The sequence below is a fragment of the Ambystoma mexicanum genome, chromosome 1q, assembly GCF_040938575.1.
Source record: "Ambystoma mexicanum isolate Mex_15411 chromosome 1q, UKY_AmexF1_1, whole genome shotgun sequence".
Classification (NCBI taxonomy): domain Eukaryota; kingdom Metazoa; phylum Chordata; class Amphibia; order Caudata; family Ambystomatidae; genus Ambystoma; species Ambystoma mexicanum.
The window spans coordinates 876,087,867-876,105,157 of NC_090922.1; positions in this window are offsets into that span (position 1 = coordinate 876,087,867).

Here is a 17,291-nt window from a genome sequence, read left to right on the forward strand (position 1 = left end):
GATGGACACATCCGTATGTTCCTGTACCAGGGTACCTGGTCGTCTGGTAAATGGGCAAACTCTTCTCGTGGCGGGTGTTTGGGTCGTGACCCTCTAGGCCAAGCGCGAGAGGTGAAGGACGGGAGCCTGGTTTTCCATTCTCCCACTTCAATCCAGTCCCAAAAGCCCTGCTTTTATGCAGAAAACCCCCATTCATTCAGCCTAGCTGTCAATCAACACATGCTAAGTGGTGAGCGGGAAGGCTCACCACTTGGGCCAATCACTCCAGAGTGCGACCGGAGTTGGCAAGGCAACTCGGTCCAGGGTGCCTAAACCCCCTCCCACACCCCTGTGGTAACCCAGACAGAATGGCACCACTTTGGAGGGTCACTGTACAGAGCCCGCCAAAAGTGGAACAAAGGGCTCAACATTTGGTTTAGGAGTCACAGAGACGAACACAGACACCATTTTAAAAACCGAGTTCTGGCAGAAAATACCATCCGATAAACTTATTTACGATAAGTAGACCGGTGGTACGTTAGAGATTAACGAGGAAAAGTATCAATCTCCAACAATGGGACGAATCCCATAGGGTTAGGTTCGGAGTCGAACATAACAAGTAGTTTCCACTGCCACCAGCCAAAACTCGACGAGGGGGGACGGGACAGTGCCCCCTCGAGTAACAGATCCAGGAGCAATCGAATTACCCCTACTAGTACGCCCACAATAAGATGGTTTGTACTAGTTCTGTTAGTAAATTTAGGTCTAGTAAAGCCAATGGTGACTTTACATGCCCGGGGAGACAGTAGTCAGTCCCCGGCTATGGAGTCTATGGTGGGGGTCCGCTAGGACGCCCCAGTGCTACGCACATAGGGTGCAGTGTAACACATATAGCAAAACATATGAGACCCTATGGAGTAAAAGACCCCATAGCCCATAGAACACATTGACATTCAAAGGAATTACACACATACATGTCCAAGAGTGGGAGGAAAAGAGTCTCACTCTTGGCAGGATGGAAAAAAAAAAAAACTCCCGAAATCCAGCAAAGCTGCTGGGGGACTCACTAGGTTAGGAAATTCAGCCTAAACAGAGAATTCTCCCTAACACCAGGTGGTTTTACCGCTTTGGTTACCGCCGGACTCGTAATGAGGCCCCATGATTTCAAACATCCATCGCTCACCCTTTGGAACTCCTGTGCATATTCTGGCTTTAGTAGATGAGCTGCACAGGACATCATTCCTTCTTCCCATCCCTTCTTGGACTTCACTTGTGAATAGACTAAGAATTGAGTTTTCTACCAACATCCAGGTGATCCAGCTATTTCTGTCACATCAGGGCAGTTCGTTTTCTTCATCTTTTCAATGGCCACCTCATCCTGTCCTGTTGCAGGATGCACAAGCATCTTGCTCTTCCATCCAGGTTCCTTTTCCATCTGTGTGGTCTTGATATATTCATCCTGGTATGGAAATGACCATTTTGATCTCGATCGTAAAGTGGCCCAACTTCCCTGAAATTGTCCTCTAGTCATACATGCTGCAAGATGACTGAGGCACCTTGCATCGCGTTCTGGGACTTCTCTGGCAATGAAAGTTTGCACTGTATTCATGGCATAGGGGATGAGAGAGCAGACGTAGCAACTCTCCGTAGATGACTTTTCCCCCACTTTTCTCATGTGCTGGTACCACATGTAATTCCCCAAATGTGGGGTAGATAGGTATTTATCCCCTCACTATCTTCCTTTGCATCTCTCTTGTGTCTTTTAGAGGCCATATACCATTCATGTAGTATATCAAAAGAAGTTCCCATATTAGGAAGAACCATAGGGGCCTCTTCAACAGTGGAACTGCTAACATGATAAAAACTGTGAAAGATGAAAGATATCATGCATAAGAACATTGGCATCCATCTCTCATGCTATCCTATTCCTCTTTGCACTTGTTCTACACTTTGAATTGCACCATTTTCTTCTTTAATCATTTTTAATACAATCATCAAATTTCGCTCGATGATAGCGATAAGAAGCCTTCTTATCACTGGACCATTTTTAGGATCCTGTAAGAAAGTGTGAATATCAACGTCTCTTCTCTCAATAGTAGGGTAAGCTTGAAGTATAAACACAAAGACAGCAAGCAACAAGTCGGTGAATGTCACTATCGTTAAGTACCATATGTTTAACTGCTTACAACAGGTATTCTCCAAGAAATAAATCTGGATACTGATCTCATTTCCAAATTCTAATCTAGAACTGACGTTTAGGCATAACTCTGATGCTTCAATGTATTTCTAAAAGTTCATTTCAAAATTCCTGGAATACTCTGCACGTCTTTGCACTCTATGCTAAAATATCAATAAGGAGTGTCTAGTGAATTCCAGCTTTATCGTCCTTCTTCTTCATCATTGATCGAGTCTGCACACGCTGAAATTCTTCTTCTTGTCTTGCCTCTGGATCAGCAACGGTGGAAGGGTGGGTCTCACCTTTATAAGCCTTTAAGTCACTCAGGAGAAGCCAAGCTGGTCTCCCTTGGACCTTCACAGCTGAAGGGGTTATTTTCTCAACACAAAAAGGACCATTAAACCGTAACTCATGACACCTAGTAAAATTCTTAATGAGTACTAGGTCTCCAACGTATAACTTAGGTGCTGATAATAGTTAAATTGGCTTGGTTGTTGAATTGTCTTCTTCTGTGTTCTGCGACAAGCCCACCTTGCGCTTGATTTGATCTGAAATGAAAGAAATGTTAGTGGTCATACATGTCAAATAGTTGTGCATCTCATCACCTAAAGTTTTAGCTACACTCTGGGCATCACTTCTGGATCTAGATGGAGGTTTAAGGGGCGTTCTCATTCGACGCCACGTCACTAACTCATGCAGGGTGAGGTGGTGGTCCGATCATGGCTGATTCCGAAGGGAATATAAGGCTAGGGATAGGTAATATAGCCATCCCTTTTTCAAAGTCAATCTAATTTTGGCAATCCTTTCTTTAAGGGGGCTGTTGAGTCTCTCACATAGCCCGTTTGCTTTCGGCTGATAAGCAGAAGGAAACTTATACTTAATACTCAATAGAAGCCCTATCTGTTCGAATAGCTCATTAACAAAAAGGGGCCCATTATCGGTTTTAAGCACTTCACACACATCCCACCTCGGGAAAACCTTGCGTACTAACAACTTTGCTGCTTAAGTGGCATCAGGGTGTGTACACAGACCTTGCTCGATACACCTAGAGAAGGGACACACCACCACTTATGGATACCTATATCCATGACATACTTGCAGCATATCGACATAGTCGATATATAAATGCTTAAACTGACATTTCGGTCATGGTATTACCCCTCTAATCATACTCAGTGTATGCCCAGCAGTAAACGTTTGACACACGATGCAGTTTACCATAAATAGTGCAATGCGTAGCAGCAAGACTCTCCATAGTTACATGCGTGCGGTAATGCAGCTGTAAGCGCGACCTTTAATATAGCTACTGACATCACTGGCTTTCCAGTGCTTTCTTGTTGCCATAATGCTTTGGTGGGGGATAAAGAAGACCCCATTCATTTCCACAATTCCTGCTCCTCCTGTGGTGCACTCCCTTGAATCTCCATTATTGGGGTTATTGACCATTTATTAAACACAGCTTGCAATAACATGTTTGTAACTACTTTTTCTTTAATACTCTCAGTATCAAAACTCGAAATGTCTGGGGAGTATGCACCCCTTTTGGCTTCTTCGTTTGCGGCTTTGTTCCCACAAGAAATAAAATCTGTTCGCTTAGTATGCACTGCACATTTAATGACCGCTATGGCCACTGGGAGTTGTAGTGCCTCAATAAGCCTATCCAGTAAAGATGCACGTTGCACTGGAGTGCCATCTGCACGGATGTAGCCCCTCCTCTTCCAACATGCTAACCCTGCATGTACGGTTGATATCACGTAGGCGGAGTCACTGTACACCGTCACTTCTTGTCCTTCATGTTTCTTGAGCGGAACAATGAGCGCTACTAATTTTGCCGCTTGCGCTGAAAAGTGAGACGGTAGCCTTGCACTTGCTACAACTTCAAATTCTCCATTTAATCTATGCCTCACTACTGTGGTGCCTGAATGCCTTTCCCCACTAGTCTGATCCATTTTTGAAGAACTGTCGATAAAGAGAATTTCCCCTCTTGCTAAAACATTTTCCTTCACACAGGGTATATCATCATAAAATTCAACATAATTAGCAGTCATGTACATGATTGCCTTCTTTTATTGGCTCAGCTATAAACATGGCAGGATTCACTATTATACATCTAACAATCTCAATCATTGGGTTAGAAATCATGACATCATAAACTGAAGCTCTTTGGGATGTCAATGTGCCCTTGGGTTTCTCTAAAATAGCAAATAGAGCATGGTCCACTAAGAGGGTCATGGAGCAGCCCATGACAATACTTGTAGACTTCTCAATTGCGAAGGTGGCAGCAGCCAAAGATTGTTCGCCTGGGAAGTGTCCTCTCATAACTGGGTCTAAAATCCCACTGTAATATGCAAACGTTTTGTATCACAATGTAGTTCTCTGCGTGAGCACTCCTATCATGACTGTTCCATTTGTGTGCAAAAACAAATAAAATTCCTCAGCATAATTGGGAATTCCTAAAACAGGGACTGTGCACATTTTTTTTTCAGCTCCTCCAACCCTTCCTCCATCTCTTCAGTCCATTCTATTTTTATTTTCCCCACGTGTGCTTTCTTTAAAGCTTGCAGAAGTAGTCTTGTGTACGCACTGTAATCAAGGCTCTAACATAGTTGCATAACCCCAAAAACTGTTGCATCTGTTTCACTGTATTTGGTTTTGAGGCTTTCATAATCACCTCAGCTCTTTCAGGTATCACTTTCTTTCCTTCATCTGAAATCAACTGACCCATGTATAACACCTCTTCTTGACAATATTGTAACTTTTCCTTTTCTACCTTATATCCCTTGTCCGCTAGAATGGTCATCAACTGAAAAGAATCTCGTCTGCACTCATCTTCTGTGGTGCTGCAAATTAAAATGTCATCTACGTACTGTATCACCGCACTCTTGACATTAATATTGCCTAAATCCATCTGGAAAACTCTATTAAAGATCGATGGGGGCTCACAGTACCCTTGGTGCTACGTAGTATGTTTCATTCGAGTTTGGCGGAACGTAAAAGAAGTCAAATCATGTGAGTCCTTGTGCAAGGAGATTGAGAAAAATGCATTCTTCAAATGGATCACTGTAAAATATCAAGCTTCCACCGGGATACTGTACAGTATCGTCGTTGGATTAGGAACTAAAAGAAACTCTGCATCTACAATCTGGTTAATCGGTCTAATATATTGTATAAATCTCCACGACCCTCCTTTACATTTTTTAATAGAATACACTGCGGTATTACACAATGATTCTGATGGCACCAGAATCCCTTGTTTCATCAGCGCTGAAATGGTCTGAAATACACCTTCATCAGCTTCTGAGAAATGCGATACTGTTTTGCTTGGGGTAAAATCGCTCCTGGCTTAAGCTTTATTTTAACCTCCCCTATTCCCTTTAATAAACGTATGTCATAAGGGCCTGTGATCCAAAGGATGCTTGGCACCTTTTCCAAGTCTTCCTGAAAAAATGCTGGACGTTGCCGCATTATCGCCATTTGCTGTGGCACTTCCCTCTTTTCTATCCTTATCCAGTATGTGATGCTCAAGAAGAACACCACTTCATCATCTGTTCGGTCTTCCCTGAACATGTCATCATCAGTTATGTCAGTCAATCTGTACCCTTCCTCAAGAGCTATTACTGTTCTCCATGGTCTACAATCATCATCTACTTCTTTGAAAATTGCCATTTCCCTTCGTACTTTTGCTGCTTCTAATTTTATAGGGATAGTCTGCCCCCCACCTTCGTCCATAGGTATTCGCGATCTAAACAAAAACTCATCAGGTATCCTCACAAATTTTCCCATCAAGCCAGGTAGCCACGTCAGTAAAATGCTCACTCAATATAGAAGAATCTTTGGATCTACTGGAACGCCTTGCAGTGCCACTTGCCCTGTGAACGCCAGTATGCATTCTCCCACATTTAAATAGTGTATTCCTGGAGTGGAGCACACTATACATTGATCAGCAAATGAAATTTCTCATGTTTAGTTTTGTCATTAAATCTCTTCCCAAAATGTTAACCGGTGTCTGTCGTGAATATAACAAAGGAACAGACATGTGTAAAGACTGGAGGGGGTTACGTGCACTCCTCCTCGCTATATGGCAGAGTAGACGCACAGAGCACCCCAGCCAAGATTCTCTATTGTTAGTAGCAATGGACGAGCAATCAAGGCTTAAAATCTCAGGAGGTGATGCAGGCTGGTTCTTAAGTACAGTGTAGTCCCGAAGCACCCACAAAGGAATGTCCACACACTATGTTAGTGAAAACACAGTTCTTTATATAACTAGGCTCAAGTTATGTACACAATCACAATAACACACTTTGTGCTCAAGTTAATCTAAAATGATAAATATATACAGTTTCTATGTGGTGCCACAATTACTTCTAAGATTCCATTAAAATGGATTAACTGTACTCAGTTCAAATGTCATACAAATCAGTTAATAACATGAACCAACAATAGACATAGGAGGAAAAGCAGGTTGGTTAAAAAAAATAGGCAGAATAGTACTTCAGCTAATAAGTCACAATTCTGTGTGAGGATCTCCCTACCTGGGCAACCTGTAAATAAAGATATAATACAAGCCCAGTCCATATATTGTTCAATGAGTCTTATTTCCTTCTAAAATAGTTCTACCACGCCAATGTACCTGGAATATCAGCTTTCGACGTTGGGTAGTCGACGGATCCTTCTTGAGCGGCTCCTTTTAAGGCAGGAGCCACGGATTGTTGAAATCCCTCGAGGAACTGGTGAAAAATGGCATTGAGGCTGCAGCTTCGGTCCTGGCGGTGCTCGTTGACGATCGGTCGTGGACGTCCTGCGAAGATGAGATGTGCTGTGCACCTCGACGACGATAGTTAGTTGCCGCAAAGAGTCTATGAAGAACATTGGCCCAGCAAGGGCCTTGAGTCGTCTGCGTCTCTGCAGTTTTCGGGTGGCGGGAAACCCACCGGCGGATGCTCCTTGGCGCATCGTCGGCCTCGACTTTCTCTGGCGGGACAAAGCGGTCGGTGGTGCTGGCTAGAGCGTCCTTGAATTCAAAGTGTCTTAATCAATGGAGCGTTGCGGATTTGGTCATCGGCTGCACAGCGTTACAGCGTTCCTCCGAACCCTGATCGACGATGGTGGACGGCTGTCCGGTGCTTCTCTTTGGTCTCTTTGGTAGCCCCCATCTCCGGTCGACATAGTTTCGAAGGTTGGCATCCAGGGTGCTTCGGCGAAGGTTAGCAGTGCACGATGGCCCCCCGTAGCTCAGGAAGAGGTCTCTTAGCCAGGTCCTCTCTCGGATCAGTCTCGACTGCACAGCAGCTTTCAGATGGCGTCGAAGGTAACAGCAGTCATCCTTCTGCTTCGGGCTCAGCTTTCGAGATCAAGCATCAGTTTCGACTTCAGCTTCTGAACGATTTCCATCAGTAAGAGGTCCCCAGATATACTGGTTGGTCTCCCATTCATTCTGCTGGGTCACACTCAGGCAAGCAATCACTCAGAAGGGCATTCATGCAGGCAGGCAGCCAATCAGGCTCACAGTGCATTCAGGCCATTCACTTCCCTCCAGACACCCACAACAAGTAATGTGTATTGGGACAAGTACCCAGCCATTCAGTACTCCACAAAGCATTCATTCCAGTTTCGGGCATGGCTGTCTCATTCATTGTATTACATACCAGAAACCAGGCACCCATAACATGAAGTGTATATTGGTCACACACTCCATTCACCCAGGTCCCACCCTAAGGGTGTACCCACAACATACTGTCAGTGAGAAGGCTCCAGCCAATCTGGCCTGGACTTCCCCACAATACCATATATGGAACTTCCACCCAACAGCCAGTCAGGGGGGAGAGACAGAGTCAGGGCTTCCTAGGACTTTGGGAAAAACAAGGTAACAGGCAATAGAAAGCAACAAGAGGCCACAGGGGCCATCTTGTCTCCTATCAGGAATCAACAGATTCCAATCGCAGGGCCTGGGTATCCCAAAATGGAGGATACTCAGAGCACCTGTCAAATTTAGCATGGAGGTGCCACCAGCCCATACCCTGCTCTGTGGGTCACACAAAGGTGCCCAAAAATATACACTAGGAGCACAGGATTGTATCCCCCACCCATGGGTGCCATAAGGGTTCCCTGTCATGGCCGCTGGGCAAGAACCACAAGCTTCACTACATAAAAGGTCCAGTTGGATGCAGTCCTGGCACCTTTGGCACCAGGCTCATGCGTAAGTGTGCTCTGCACACTTTTATTCTGGTGCACGTGCTGTTTTTTCCTCTGCATGCCCCTCCATGTGCCCCCAGGTCGGGCGTGGCCATAGGAGTAAATGGGCCGCACGTGCAGCATCCTCTAGGAGTAGCAGAACAAATGGGCGTGGCCGGGACAAGGCTATTTAAGCCTGCCCTTCCCGCATGCAAGCGCTTTGCGTTAGTCTGCTTATAGCATTGTAACGCTCACCGCCGCCTGAAGTGCATCCTTACCAGATTCCAGCAGCAACCACAGTCGGAGCGCATCCTTACCTGATTCCAGCAGCAACCGCAGTCGGAGCGCATCCTTACCTGATTTCAGCAGCAACTGCAGTCAGAGCGCATCCTTACCTGATTCCAGCAGCAACCGCAGTCGGAGAGCATCCTTACCTGATTCTGGCTCCCAGCCACAACACTTACTCGGGAGTCCAATTTCGGCCAGCATCATCGCGGATCCAGGCATCCTTCACCCGTCGGCAGATCTTCGGATAACGCATTCCAGTCCGACATCGCCAGACAATCCCTGCAAGAGAAAAAGACAAAACAAGGTTAGAAAAGCGATTAAGACATTACGCTAAGGTCGCGCTTCGACCAATCCTCGCGCTTGACCTTAAAAACAAACTTACCACCAATTGGGACATTGTGAACTCCCTTTTCTTCCATTGGGGCTTGCTTCTTTCACCGCAACTACCGCTGGGCCTCATATCACCTATTGTGGAAAGGAAAGACATTACAAAAAGATACAGACAATAATCATTATTGAAAGGATACTTACCTTTGGAGTGGTTCAGCCACAGCCAGTCTGGGCTGCCACGCACATGGACCAGTGAAGAAACTCGGTCTAGCTAAAGCGCCCCTGCAGTGAGAAGCAGGACGGAGAGCTCGCCATCGTAATTAAACAGTTGAGACTATATGGGTCGGTGCATGCTCACCACATTCTGGGAATAAGGGCTCGAGGGGGACCACAGACATATCACAGCATTCTCACGGCCTCTCATATTCTCTAAGGGGCAGTGCCAACAACCAGCTCAGTCCACAACACAAGAGCAGGGGAAGAAGCCTGACCAAGGGGAGCCAGTTCCAGGGAGGGCTGCCACCATGCCCCAACGTCCCCGCAGAGACCAGGTGAGCGTAACATTCCCAACGGTCTGTACACCAAACCAAAAAGAGGAAGAGCTGCAGTGCCACGAGTCCCACATGGACTCCTGGGCAGAAAGCAATACAGAACACACACGAAAAAGGACTACAGTACAAGGACAGTGAGGCCCTGTCCCTCCAATGCATTTCCAGCATCACAACATGTCACATTCTCCTATAGAGACTGGTCATTCATTCGTAAAAGAAACTCGACTCGTAGCTCCAGGGAATCCTTGAGCATTCATGGCAATTCCTGACATTGGATATTTTCCTTCCCATATACACACATGAGTTGCTCCAGTGTCTACAAGAAAAGAAAAGGATTTGCCTCCTATCATCACATCGACCCTTGGTTCCTCTTGGGGGGTCTGGTGTCACAGATAGTACTGAAGACATCAAGTCACCCTGTGAGCTGTCCTATTGTGAGTACAGGCTCATCCCTGTCCCTGTGAAAGGATTTCCTCCTCCACAGTAACACCTCCTATTCTGGGTGTCAGTACTTGTCCTGTGTGTGCATACTGCTCTGTCTGCGTAGGGGCTTGTTGCGACTGACCTTGTGGTGGATTCATTTGCACTTTTTCTTGTTGCTTCACCTGCTGTACTCATGGCGCTTGTGTCTGATAAAATGTGTGATCCTGGGTAAAGCCCTCCTAGTCTGTGTGCTATATTGTGGAGGATAATCTGGCCCCCTCTTGAAAATGTACCATTTTGTGCATTCCCATGGCTTCCACATATGCGTGCAATATGCCCTGTCATCCCACAAGTCCAACATACTGGGGGTGCCTGTCTGACAAGCCCTCCTTGGTCATATCCTCCCTGAGCACTCTGGTTCTCATTCTGCATACTTTGAAACCCACCTTGATTATTTTGGAATCCACCTCCTCTTCCTGTATAGCCTGTATATCTGCCTCGTGGCACAAACCCATAACCACCTCAAACCATCAGGCGCAGATTACTCACCTGCGATGCACCCATTGCTTCCTGCATTCCCAATTCTTCTCTGCTTGTCAATACCGCCCCTTCAATGGCAAATTTTGACTGTTTTTTCTGAACTAATTTGGCTTCCTCTATTTTTCTATTCTCATCTTTCTTTTTGTTTTTCTCTTATAACAACCGACAATGGTGTACTATCGTTCTCAGCCCATGGCTTTACTTCCATCCATCCCTACTTGTTTTTTCATCTGCCTCTGTACTGGCTAAGGCAAACCCTGTTATAAAATGTGGTTAAATAATGCCACTGTCTTTTGCCATGGCTCGCGAGTTTCAAGCTGCCTTTTCTCCTAAATATCCTGAATGTAAGCAATAGGATATTCATCTGCCTGCATCATTTGTGTCAAAATTGCACCCATATTTGATGTATCGGAGTACTATACCCTAAGAGCCCTCCAAACGTCTGCTCTACAATTATTAATTGGCGCTCCATCATGCGCTGTATTCTCTGCTGTCACAATTCAATATCCTGCTCTTCTCCATATGTCATCAGCCCTCTTCCCAAGAATGGCTGCCAGGAGAGCTTTTATGTCCCTTATGGGCAACGTGTTTCCTCCTGTCATTTTTTCTAATTTGTATATCAATTTCCAGCGCCTGAAGTCAAACTCGGGAGCTTACACATTAATTTATCCTTGTCCATCTGTGCCATGGGATATACTGTAGTCTTGCTCCCCCTTTTTCCAATAAGGGAAACTGAGTGAACCCCTTCCCAGAGTCAGATCCCATCATTGGTCTATCCATGGCAGGGACGATCATCCCTGCCTGTCTCCTCATGGATAACAGCCTTATCCTGCTCACATATGGCGACTCTCCCATCTCACTATACGATCTTCCTCGGGGACGCTCTGGATATGCTATGGGATCTGGCATCCTATCTTTAGGCTGTTCCAGATCTGACCATCTCACTTCTTTATCCATTTGCAGACTTCCTTCAGGGGCGCACACACTCCCTCCTTCTACCCCAAGATTGGACTCTTTTTCTTCGTCCAATATGTCTATTCTCCAACTAGTGTGACTATCATCCCCTTCACCCTTATCCAGATTCAGTCTACTTAAAGACAATGCTCTACCTCCATGACTGAACAGATTTTCGTCTTCGCTTCATAATTGAAATGCTAGGTATTGATTACTGTTCCCTTGAATCTCATACCTGCTACCTTCCTTTAACTGTTGATAGACCTTGTCGATCCTTTCTCCAATGCATGCTGCATCAAATATTTCTTCTTCCAATATCACTCTAGATGCCGCTGGCGTTGCTTCCTTTATCGGAAGGAACCCTTCTAATATATCTCATTGTATTTCTGGGCTTGGCCCTACTGATTCCTTAAGAATGAGACTGGTATCAAAACCTGGTTGTCTGCTTTTTAATTCCATTTCTTCGTCTATTTCTCTTTGCTTTCTTGCATCCCATCTAATTCTTTCTTCCTCTTGCCTTCATTCTTCTCCTCTCCCTATTCCTTGCCTTCCTTCCTCTTCTTCCTTTCATCTCTTTAATCTTTTGTCCCTCAATCCTTGCGCTTCCTCCTCTTCTCTCTTCCTTTCACTTCTATCCCTATCTTCTCTCACTCTCTGTCTATTATCATACTTTCTTTGTTCTTCTTATCTCTTGTCTTCTTTCAATCTCTTCTCTCGTTCCTTGTCCTTTCTTAATTGTGTGTCCTTAGCTTCTCTTTGTCCACCTTCCTCAATACTTTTCTGATCTATTTTAAGTAATATCTGTCCTCCCATTAATTTGTTCTTCATGAGCTCTATCTGTTCAGCTTTATCCTTCTCTTCTTGCCATCTCTTAATCTCCCTGTCTATTTCCGTCGACAGATTCGACTTCTCACTCCTTTTTTCTTTGTCTTGTATGATCGTATCGATATCTTCTTTTCTCTTATTCTCATCTTGGTTAATGTCACTGCTGTAAGCGCAGGGTTCATATATCAGATTACTGTACCCCGTCGCTGCTTTCAACTCCTTTTAAGTATATAACCCTATTTCTTCTGTACTAGCACCGTTTGCTTTGGGTGAGGTTTGGGGATCTGAAGGCTCAACACCTTCCTCCTTTTGCGGACAAAGCATACATTTTTCAGGTGGCGGGTCATCTCTTTCTTCTTGGTACATCTTCCAGAGCTCGAGAATCTCTAATCTTTTCTCAAATGTCTTCCCTGTGTACGCAGCGTGCAAGTATGTGGTCACGTGTTGCAATACAGCTTTTGACAATGATCCTACTTGTGGACACGGCATGAACATTTTATCCGCCGTGCTTTTCACCCATTCTGTACTGTACTGTTTGAGCTTGGGCAGGTGCTTTGGTAATATTTTCCATAAGTGCATAAGAGGAGTGTCTCCCATAATTACAATTCAGACTTGACTGTCAATACTTACCAGACTGTTAAATAACCTTTATACTTTTGCTTTAATCCCCACTTTGCAACACTTTCAAACTACAAATATGAGCGTGCACCAACAATAACTGCTCAAGCCTCTAATTTCAACAGTTTACCTATTTTCTTATTCGACATATCTATTTCCTTGATTGGCGCCAATCACTTTGATACGTTCAATCACTGTTGCTCCTCAACTTTTTCCTTTTTTTTACGTCTATCACTCTTGTGATATTTTCACTCAAAAAACAACATTCAGACTAATCAACATTACACAATTACAAACACTGTGATCACCTTATATATCTCACCTTTATTGTATACCCTATACAGGGTTTGACACGTCACCTTACATAATGCTGATTACTATTATGGAGAATTCTCAATTCTGTGTTAATTCCCTTCTACCTTAGAGACCCCCAGCTCTTTTACTGGACTTTAGGACTTTGCATTTTTATCCTGGAGAGAGTGAGACCTTTTTCCCCACTCTCTCATGTGTTTTTCTTTGATTTGAACCCTGTGTTTCTTTTGGTTTTGGAGTATGACAAACTCCATAGGCATCATCTTTTTACGTTGTGACACACATCACCTTCAGTGCAGTTTCACAGGGAAGTCCTTTGGATTTCTCAAAAGGTTTAAATACCTTCTCTTGGATAAACTAATGTTTCCAAGAGCAGTAAAGTGAAATTGACTTTATTTAGCTTTTGTTACTTTGTAGACACAGCACACACCATCTTATGTGGAGTGCTGGAGGGGTTACCTAGTATCCCCTTTTATCTACTTTCTCATGTAACATATTTATGTTACCCTTTCTACAATTAATGGCTGGTGGCAGTGGTTTACTTTTTCTTACCATTGTGCGTTTCTACCACAGGCTGAATCCTCAGCTGCAGTATTGCACCCTTGGGTGCCCATTTTGTCAAAATGGCCCGGTCTTCTTTTTTTCACCATTTCTTGTTGTAAAGGTCCTTCTTGAGATTTACTCTGGGTGTCAAACCAGGTTTGTTCCCTCTGTTCATTTTGTCTTTGGCGGGGTTCATTGCTGAATCCCGCCTCTGGGTCCAGCGTGTCTGGCAGGGCAGGAAGCGAGGGAGGTTCCCGAAACTCCCTTTGCTTAGTCTCCTTGGTTACAGGAATGCATCCAAAGTCGATTGGCTGGCTGGCTGTCCTTGGAGACAGCCACCCTGCTGTGTGAGTGACAGCCAGGCTGCAAATGAATGGGAGAAATCTGCATAAAAGGCGAGGTCTTTTGAAGGAAGAACTTGGAAGAAAAGCTTGTTGCACCCTCCTGGAGGGTTGGTTTTCCTGGTGAAGCCCTGCTGCATTGCTGTAGCTCTAGATTCTGATTGACTAGAGAAGCCCTGCAAGGACGACTTCTCCACTTGGGTAGGTGGTACTTCTTTGCGGCTGCTGGAAATCAGTGCCAGGGGACAGAAACTCCAGAAACTAGTGTTTCGTTTTTAAGTCAGACCCGAGCTCCAGGAAGATCTTCCGGACTTACTCAAAGCAGGACTTCCCAAGCCTGAGCCACCTCAACAGAGTGCTGGACCCCAGAAGCAAAGGAAGTCCACAAGGTGTCCAAGAACCGTGGTGGTGCTAATTGCGAGTAGCTGAAACCGCAAAGTGCCACTGATCTGAATTGCTCCCATTGCTGCCGCCGACCTTCAAAACGTAGTGCAGGAGTCCTCAGAAGTCCTCCCCACGACTGAGGCCCAGAAACAACATGATCTGCAGGAACTACAACAGGAACAGAAGCCAGCTGGAACCTTATCTTCAGACTCAAGGTACTGATAACTAGGGGTACTTACCGCTTGTTGTGTGTAGCTTGCATGTTCTCAGTTGAGACTTGCATTTGCTGCCTTTTTGCAGAGTTGCTTGCAGCTTTGCCCTTCACAAGCCTCCCAGCTTGTGGCCCAACAGTGATTTATTTTTCAACAAAACTCTCTTTAACATTGTGCAAGACATTTGTGCTAATCTTCAAGAAGGGCCTCAGCTCCCCTAAACTTTGCTCAATTGACATTGACTGTCCTGGCTCCATGAAGACTCTTCTTACCCTCTGACTTTGTGTTGATCTGTCACTCCAAAAGTCAAACATACCTTACTTGTATAGCTGGGAAAGGGTTAATCATATTGCATTGGGGGATTGAAAAGTGCTTACCTGAAAAGTGCTTACCTGTTTGAGAAACTTGTTAACCTTTGTTTCCTTCCCTAACCTTTTCCTTTTGACACAAACCTCAGTATTGCTATAAATGTACAAGTGATATATTAATGTCCACAGTGTCCTAAATATTGAAGTCACCCCAGGGTGTAGGAAGGGCCTGTGTGCCATCCCAAAAGTGTATCTGCTTATTTACTGAAAATGAGAGTGTGTATTTTTGAAGTATATTTAAGTGTTACATATTTTCTCCCTTCTAAAGAAGGCTTATTTTAAAACTGACTGTTAAATTAATAAATACATATTTTATCAAGAAACCTTGAGTATAGAGTTATTTGAATACAAGTCACTGTGAATCTGTATGTTACAACCCTACAGCTCATATTGACCCCTCTTGAGATACGCCTGGCTGCTCAGTCACTCTACCAACTTGTGTAGTAAAGGCCTATACCAAAGGTTGTGTTACCTATTTCCAAGAGGACAAGGCTGGTGTAGTCTCCCACAGGGTTATTACATACAATCTTGCCTAACAATTACGAGTTATATGTTTCTGCTCTACCCCCGTTGGGATTTGAGACGTCTCGTTCTGAAATTCCTTTGAGTCAGGACTCCTAGGAGCTACCTCTTCTCGTCACAATATTTCCCCATCTAGTCTACTCACTATTTGTTGATTGACTCGAGGCCTTTGGTATCAACTCCTCCTTCAATCCGACCACTTTGCCTTCTGACCGCAGAGCGCCCGTGGAAACCGGGCAGGGATTTCATCAAAGGGGGACCAGCCCACCATCTCGGTTCTTCTTGAAAGTTTATTTCTATCGGCCGCTCTCCACAGGAAACCCAGCCATCTTCTGGCTAATGGTGGAGGATGCCCAATCATCCGAAACACTGGAGCAGAACTAGTTTGGATCTTTTTCAACCACAGCTACCACATGAGCTTTAGGCCCTTTAGTAATGTGCATCCAATGGATGGGATCGCAGAGTAATTCTGAGTCCAAATAATCAGAGCAACTCAGAAAGATGGCAAAGATACTGTTTTATTAACAATTATCTAAAACAGGGAGGTTACAACAGGCATCAACGGACGTTTGCTCAGGCTCTCGACGATTTTCTAATAAAAACATCCTTATATGAAAATAATACGTCAGAAGTGACTTCATACTACATGTCAAATAATAGAAAACCTGTCAAGGGTTAGGATTGGCTAGGGGAAAACATCTAAATCTACTTTCCATAGGGTCTAGGATTGTGATTGGCTGCCCACTGTCAGGTGGACAACTTATGCCTACCTCTAAAACATGTCATCTTTAACACTATTAAGTACACAGACTATCATTGGTCTTCACACTATATGGCCCTTCTTTATATTGCCCTCTACAATTGGTTAGAAATCTTGTGCCATGTCTGGAACATTCGGTTCACTTAGCAGCACGTAATCTCAGGCCCAGGTGCCAGGAGGTGGATTTGACATTACCTCCCCACCCAATTAGCCCAACATCTCCCATCACCCATGCCTTCTGCCATGAACATTGTCTTGGAACTTGGCCTTGGAAAGTATCCTTGTCTTTTGGGAATATATGGGAGTGCAGGCTCTCACTATCGTTGTTCTAGGACTCCAAGCTCAACTCTCTTTCCATCCTTGGCTCACGTGACAGGAGACCACAATTTCATCCATTTTGCAGCTTTTAAATGTCTTAAATGAATGAAACCTGGCACTCTTGGTGTTCTTTCATTGCACCTTAACAAGGGATGATTCATTCTTTGCACATTCACTGCTTTCAAGAATAGATAATCGACCTTGGCTACTTCAGTTTTGATACCAGGCCAGACAGCCTCACCAGGTGTTTCCACAATCTCAGCTTATTCTTGCAGCGACACAATTCTCGGTCTTTCCTCTTCATGGGTCCGGGCTTACTAAATTGATGACACCGATGTCCAGATCCTATATAATGGCGGCTTCGCCTGCAGTCTATTCACTACATATAGTCAGCTTCTATAATGACTTAGTCTACGTGCGTTTATGTACAATTATTGAACAGTTGATTTGCTGCAGCACTCCGTTTACATGCAATCTTCTATTTGCAAATGAAAGTTTACTTGATTCTTAACTTCGTCATCAGTTGCTGTAAGATCCATGCATTCTCTTCAGCCAGTATTCTCAGGGCGTCACGCATGTTTCATGTGATGTCACTAGCTTCTCTCTTTGCTCCTTTTCATATTCCTTCAGGGAATCAGATTGTCGTCTCTTCGGGAATATATTTGATAGGGTTTTC